An 8068-nucleotide genomic window follows, 5' to 3' on the forward strand; every position below is an offset into this window, starting at 1 on the left:
GTCAGACACACACCCCTTTACATACCATCACAGAGACACACCCCTTAACAAACCATCACAGAGATGTAAGACACTCCCCACTTTACAAACCATCACAGAGATGTCAGACACACACCCCTTTACAAACCATCACAGAGATGTAAGACACACCCATTTACAAACCACCACAGAGATGTAAGACACACCCCTTTAAAAACCATCACAGAGATGTAAGTCACACCCCTTTACAAACCATCACAGAGATGTAAGACACACTCCCCTTTACAAACCATCGCAGATATGTCAGACACACACCCCTTTACAAACCATCACAGAGATGTAAGACACACTCCCCTTTACATACCATCACAGAGATGTCAGACACACACCCCTTTACATACCATCACAGAGATGTCAGACACACACCCCTTAACAAACCATCACAGAGATGTAAGACACACACCCCTTTACAAACCATCACAGAGATGTCAGACACACTCCCCTCTACATACCATCAAAGAGATGTCAGACACGTTCCCCTTTACAAACCATCACAGAGATGTAAGACACACCCCTTTACCGGTTGACAAACCATCACAGACATGTAAGACACACCCCTTTCCAAACCATCACAGAGATGTCAGACACACTCCCCTTTACAAACCATCACAGAGATGTAAGACACACCCCTTTACAAATCATCACAGACATGTAAGACACACCCCTTTCCAAACCATCACAGAGATGTCAGACACACTCCCCTTTACAAACCATCACAGAGATGTAAGACACACTCCCCTTTACAAACCATCACAGAGACACACTCACCTTTACAAACCATCACAGAGATGTCAGACACACACTCCTTTACAAACCATCACAGAGACACACTCCCTTTTACAAACCATCACAGAGATGTCAGACACACTCCCCTTTACAAACCATCACAGAGACACACTCCCCTTTACAAACCATCACAGAGATGTCAGACACACTCCTCTTTACAAACCATCACAGAGATGTCAGACACACTCCCGTTTACATACCATCACAGAGATGTCAGACACACTCCCCTTTACAAACCATCACAAAGATGTCAGACACTCCCCTTTACAAACCATCACAGAGACACACTCCCCTTTACAAACCATCACAGAGACACACTCCCCTTTACAAACCATCACAGAGACACACTCCCCTTTACAAACCATCACAGAGACACACTCCCCTTTACATACCATCACAGAGATGTAAGACACATTCCCCTAAACAAACCATCACAGAGATGTCAGACACACTCCCCTCTACATACCATCAAAGAGATGTCAGACATGTTCCCCTTTACAAACCATCACAGAGATGTAAGACACACCCCCCTTTACAAACCATCACAGAGACACACTCACCTTTACAAACCATCACAGAGATGTCAGACACACACTCCTTTACAAACCATCACAGAGACACACTCCCTTTTACAAACCATCACAGAGATGTCAGACACACTCCTCTTTACAAACCATCACAGAGATGTCAGACACACTCCCCTTTACATACCATCACAGAGATGTCAGACACACTCCCCTTTACAAACCATCACAAAGATGTCAGACACTCCACTTTACAAACCATCACAGAGACACACTCCCCTTTACAAACCATCACAGAGACACACTCCCCTTTACAAACCATCACAGAGACACACTCCCCTTTACAAACCATCACAGAGATAAAAGACACTCCCCTTTACAAACCATCACAGAGACACACTCCTCTTTACAAACCATCACAGAGATGTCAGACACACTCCCCTTTACAAACCATCACAGAGATGTCAGACACACTCCCCTTTACAAACCATCACAGAGATGTCAGACACACTCCCCTTTACAAACCATCACAGAGACACACTCCCCTTTACAAACCATCACAGAGACACACTCCCCTTTACAAACCATCACAGAGACACACTCCCCTTTACAAACCATCGCAGAGATGTCAGACACACTCCCCTTTACAAACCATCACAGAGATGTAAGACACACTCTCTTCTTGTTGAGTCCAGCTGCAGGATCATGCATAAACTAATGTTGAAAAATAAGTCAAAATGATTTTGATTTAGCTACTTTCAATTCAAGTCACAAAAATTACCTACTACAGATGATTGGCAAAGCAGAGATGTAAGACACACCCCTTTACAAACCATCACAGAGATGTAAGACACATCCCTTTACACACCATCACAGAGACACACTCCCATTTACAAACCATCAAAGAGATGTCAGACACACTCCTCTTTACAAACCATCACAGAGATGTCAGACACATTCCCCTTTACAAACCATCACAGAGATGTCAGACACACTCCCCTCTACATACCATCAAAGAGATGTCAGACACGTTCCCCTTTACAAACCATCACAGAGATGTAAGACACACCCCCCTTTACAAACCATCACAGAGACACACTCACCTTTACAAACCATCACAGAGATGTCAGACACACACTCCTTTACAAACCATCACAGAGACACACTCCCTTTTACAAACCATCACAGAGATGTCAGACACACTCCTCTTTACAAACCATCACAGAGATGTCAGACACACTCCCCTTTACATACCATCACAGAGATGTCAGACACACTCCCCTTTACAAACCATCACAGAGACACACTCCCCTTTACAAACCATCACAGAGACACACTCCCCTTTACAAACCATCACAGAGATGTCAGACACACTCCCCTTTACAAACCATCACAGAGATGTAAGACACACTCCTTCCTGTTGAGTCCAGGCTGCAGGATCATGCATAAACTAATGTTGAAAAATAAGTCACAATGATTTTGATTTAGCTACTTTCAATTCAAGTCACAAAAATTTCCTACTACAGATGATTGGCAAAGCAAATCAGAACTTATATCTAAGACTTTTTCGTGATCCTGAAGTCAGTTTACATAATTACCAGGTAAAGACAATACTAATAACCTAATAATACTCTTAAGAATACATTTAGAGGAAGAAAAATAATAAATGTCATACCATGGTTCAAACATTTCATTTCTTTAAACCAGTAAATCTACGTAAGTTAAAATTTATAAATCTGGCATCTTAAACATCACACATGATAAGCAGTTTAAAAGTATTAATATCAGTTTATTGTTTTTTGATTTGAGAATACATAGGAATATTAATGAGAAAAACGTGAACAAATTAATATGCAGTAATTATACTAGTTAACATATATGTTATATGCTGCAAACATTTTTATGATATAAATGTTTATATGGCACTTAAGAAAGAATTGAAAAATCGATATGATCCAATTAATGGACAATTATATTAACATCGTATAGAATGACAACAAGACCAAACCTAGGGAAACCCCTGATCAAACACCAGAGGTAGCGAGGCTGCTTAGGTACTTAAAGGAGACCTGGCAAAGAATGCAACATCCCTGGGTCACTTATACACAAAGTAACATCAGCTAGAGAAATGGTTTGTGGAACACAATGTATCTAACAATTTGATGAACCAAGAACCGACTGGGCAGATATCAGAATATTCATAAAGTCAAATACACATACAAAAGTTACAAAAATTAATAAATAGAATTGAAAAATAAATTTTACATATTAATATTTTTTGATGATTAGTCAAGAGAAAAAAAGTCTTGAGAATCTCCTCCAAAACATAACATTGAGCAACATTTATCAAACAGTAACAAGAACAAAAAAAAAACAAAACAAAACAAAAACAAAAGCTTGTCCCAGGATCATTAGAAAATCAACATTTGTGGAGTTCCTTTTCTGAATTAAACAGTCCAATCTTAAAATGTAATTTTACCTGTACAGGTGAACTGAAGATAAAAGATAAAAACATATTTCTGTTATTTGAGAACAGGACTAGCTTTTTGGTCATGATCCTCGGTCCAGCCATGAGTATATTAAAAATTGGCGTATTGCCCAGCAGCTAGCTTTACTTACAATCACAGGCATAGCTATCAATCATATATTTTATATTTCATAATTGAAATTTTAATATCAACAATAAATATGAAAAATAATTTAAAGTGAAAAATTAAGTTAAAAGAAAACATGCTGAAATGAATTGAATATAGTTAGATTATAAATAATGATCTACAAAACGATTAATGAAGTCATAATGAAAAATAACGTAATATCTTCCTTAACCGTTCATAGATTAAACAGTTGACATAATGAAATCAAACAGAAGAGTGCAGAAAACTCACAATCTGGACATTTTTGTAGGAAACTGAGCTGACCCAACTATTAAGGAATCGTTATATATATAACTACAGCTAGCCTTCAGATTCAGTATTCAGACAGCCAGGAATGTAATCCCAGAATGCACGATTTTAAGATACATTTCATACATATATCATACATATATATCAATATATTTATACATCTCAAGTAACATCGAAGGATTCAGTAATAATTTTGTAGACTTGTGCGTCAGTGATATCCCACTGATTTACATAAGGTTTATTGATAGTGTCTTGTCACTGTGATTTCTTTCCGAAAGTGTGGACATGTGGATGGAGAATTAATTCCTCAAAGTATGTTTAACTCTGCGTCAGTCACATTCAATTTGTAGAATAATTCCTTGATAAAAACTCATGACAATAATTATGCATTTTGATGGTTTGTTCAAAGTAAATCCATTCTAGAGAAAATAGAAGAACAGTATATGAAAATTCTATTAATCATTTTGGCAATATATGTGTTACTTGCCATATTAAAGTACAAATACATTATATAAAACATCTCTACATATCCCATGTATATACAATATGTCCCAAAACTCTGCTAGATACAAGAATGTATACAGTATTGAACTTTGCACCTTCAAGAAGGTATGCATCAAGAAAGATAATACTTGTGTGTTATTATCTAAAAATCTATTTTTCTTTATGTACTACCTTTAAGGTTTTCCATCTTCTTTTTTAATTGTGCGTTTTAAGTATAATTTGATGTAATTCAAATGATATAACTTAAATTTTGAATATTGGAATGAAATTTGGTTTAAATTTCAAATGATAAAGCTGATAACCTTAGAGAGCATGTCCACAGTAATTAGTTGGAAATACTACAATTATCATAATTAGGACTATGTAATTAACATTTATGTTACAAAATCAAATATCTCTTATATCAATTAAGAAAATAGGATACAAAAATTTTAGAAAGTTTTATAATCACACAAGACATTATCATTACATTAGTGAGGTATTTGGTGGTATTATCTGGTAATATTTACCACTGTATGGCATTGATAAGATGTAATCTTACCAACATCTATTGTGTATTACCAGTTCATGAACTGCCAACAGCAGAGAAGAAAACTGAAGTTGTCTTCCCTTATGACAAGACAAGCATTGAAAACGGTAAATATAAGCATTGCACTGCTTCTATTTGGCATTCATATGTTGTGAATGGCAACAGGACGAATGCAAATTCAAGAAGCTGTGCATCATTGAATTTGCTGTGCTGCGTGAATGCCAAATGAAAACAAATCAATGCTTAAATGACCTTCTGTAGTGAGAATCACAACTCATGTAGCACCTGACTTTACATACAGGAAATAAATCACACAGGTATGATGTCATGTATTTTACAACGTTTTAAGGAAAATATCCGAGTAATTTTATCAAAACTGCTTACAAAAGAAAAATGGGTTCACATTTATAGATTGAAAAGAATAAATCAACAATATGATTTACCAAACAGATTGGGCAGTTGGGTAGCACAGTGATAACATACCAGTTTTCCATCTGATTAAACCGGACTCCATTATCTAATTAGAAAAGGTATGGAATCATGATCATGTGCTCAATAACACAAGTTTTCCTCGTTAGTCAGGTTACCTCACACAGTAAAACTCCACACTCTCTGCTACCCAGCAAGAGATACCAAAAGTTGGTCAAATGAATTTCACAACTTTAAAAAAAAAATTCTAGTTTATAGTAAAGTTCATCAAAGAGATTTCAACTCCAAGAGGTAAAAGTCAGTCTAGTGGTCTTACAGCGTCCAATCTAGTGGTCACACAGCGTCCAGTCTAGTGGCCACACAGCGTCCAGTCTAGTGGCCACACAGCGTCCAGTCTAGTGGTCACACAGCGTCCAGTCTAGTGGTCACACAGCGTCCAGTATAGTGGTCACACAGCGACCAGTCTAGTGGTCACACAGCGTCCAGTATAGTGGTCACACAGCGTCCAGTCTAGTGGTCACACAGCGACCAGTCTAGTGGTCACACAGCGTCCAGTATAGTGGTCACACAGCGTCCAGTCTAGTGGTCACACAGTGTCCAGTCTAGTGGCCACACAGCGTTCAGTCTAGTGGTCACATAGCGTCAAGTCTAGTGGTCACACAGCGTCCAGTCTAGTGGTCTCACAGTTAGTCTAGTGGTCACATGGTATATCAGTCTAGTGGTCACACAGTGTCTAGTCTAGTGGTCACACAGTGTCTAGTCTAGTGGTCACATGGTATATCAGTCTAGTGGTCACATGGTATATCAGTCTAGTGGTCACATAGTATATCAGTCTAGTGGTCTTACAGCGTTCAGTGTAGTGGTCACACAGCGTCCAGTCTAGTGGTCACACAGCGTCCAGTCTAGTGGTCACACAGAGACCAGTCTAGTGGTCACAAAGCGTCCAGTCTAGTGGTCACACTGCGTCCAGTCTAGTGGTCACACAGCGTCCAGTCTAGTGGTCACACAGCGTCCAGTCTAGTGGTCACACAGTGTCCAGTCTAGTGGCCACACAGCGTTCAGTCTAGTGGTCACATAGCATCAAGTCTAGTGGTCACACAGCGTCCAGTCTAGTGGTCTCACAGTTAGTCTAGTGGTCACATGGTATATCAGTCTAGTGGTCACACAGTGTCTAGTCTAGTGGTCACATGGTATATCAGTCTAGTGGTCACATGGTATATCAGTCTAGTGGTCACATAGTATATCAGTCTAGTGGTCTTACAGCGTTCAGTGTAGTGGTCACACAGCGTCCAGTCTAGTGGTCACACAGCGTCCAGTCTAGTGGTCACACAGCGACCAGTCTAGTGGTCACACTGCGTCCAGTCTAGTGGTCACACAGCGTCCAGTCTAGTGGTCACACAGCGTCCAGTCTAGTGGTCACACTGTGTCCAGTCTAGTGGTCACACAGCGTCCAGTATAGTGGTCACACAGCATCCAGTCTAGTGGTCACACAGTGTCCAGTCTAGTGGCCACACAGCGTCCAGTCTAGTGGTCACACAGCGTCCAGTCTAGTGGTCACACAGTGTCCAGTCTAGTGGTCACACAGCATCCAGTCTAGTGGTCACACAGCGTCCAGTCTAGTGGCCACACAGCGTCCAGTCTAGTGGTCACATGGTATATCAGTCTAGTGGTCACATGGTATATCAGTCTAGTGGTCACACAGTATATCAGTCTAGTGGTCTTACAGCGTCCAGTGTAGTGGCCACACAGCGTCCAGTCTAGTGGTCACACAGCGTCCAGTCTAGTGGTCTCACAGTTAGTCTAGTGGTCACATGGTATATCAGTCTAGTGGTCACACAGTGTCTAGTCTAGTGGTCACATGGTATATCAGTCTAGTGGTCACATGGTATATCAGTCTAGTGGTCACATAGTATATCAGTCTAGTGGTCTTACAGCGTCCAGTGTAGTGGTCACACAGCGTCCAGTCTAGTGGTCACACGGCGTCCAGTCTAGTGGTCACACGGCGACCAGTCTAGTGGTCACACGGCGTCCAGTCTAGTGGTCACACAGCGTCCAGTCTAGTGGTCACAAAGCGTCCAGTCTAGTGGTCACACAGCGTCCAGTCTAGTGGCCACACAGCGTCCAGTCTAGTGGTCACACAGCGTCAAGTCTAGTGGTCACACAGCGTCCAGTCTAGTGGTCTCACAGTTAGTCTAGTGGTCACATGGTATATCAGTCTAGTGGTCACACAGTGTCCAGTCTAGTGGTCACATGGTATATCAGTCTAGTGGTCACATGGTATATCAGTCTAGTGGTCTTACAGCGTCCAATGTAGTGGTCACACAGCGTCCAGTCTAGTGGTCACACAGCGTCCA

This window comes from Ylistrum balloti, unplaced genomic scaffold (genome assembly GCF_031769215.1).
Source record: "Ylistrum balloti isolate Yb309-2 unplaced genomic scaffold, AGI_CSIRO_Ybal_v1 Utg371460, whole genome shotgun sequence".
NCBI classification, from domain to species: Eukaryota; Metazoa; Mollusca; class Bivalvia; order Pectinida; family Pectinidae; genus Ylistrum; species Ylistrum balloti.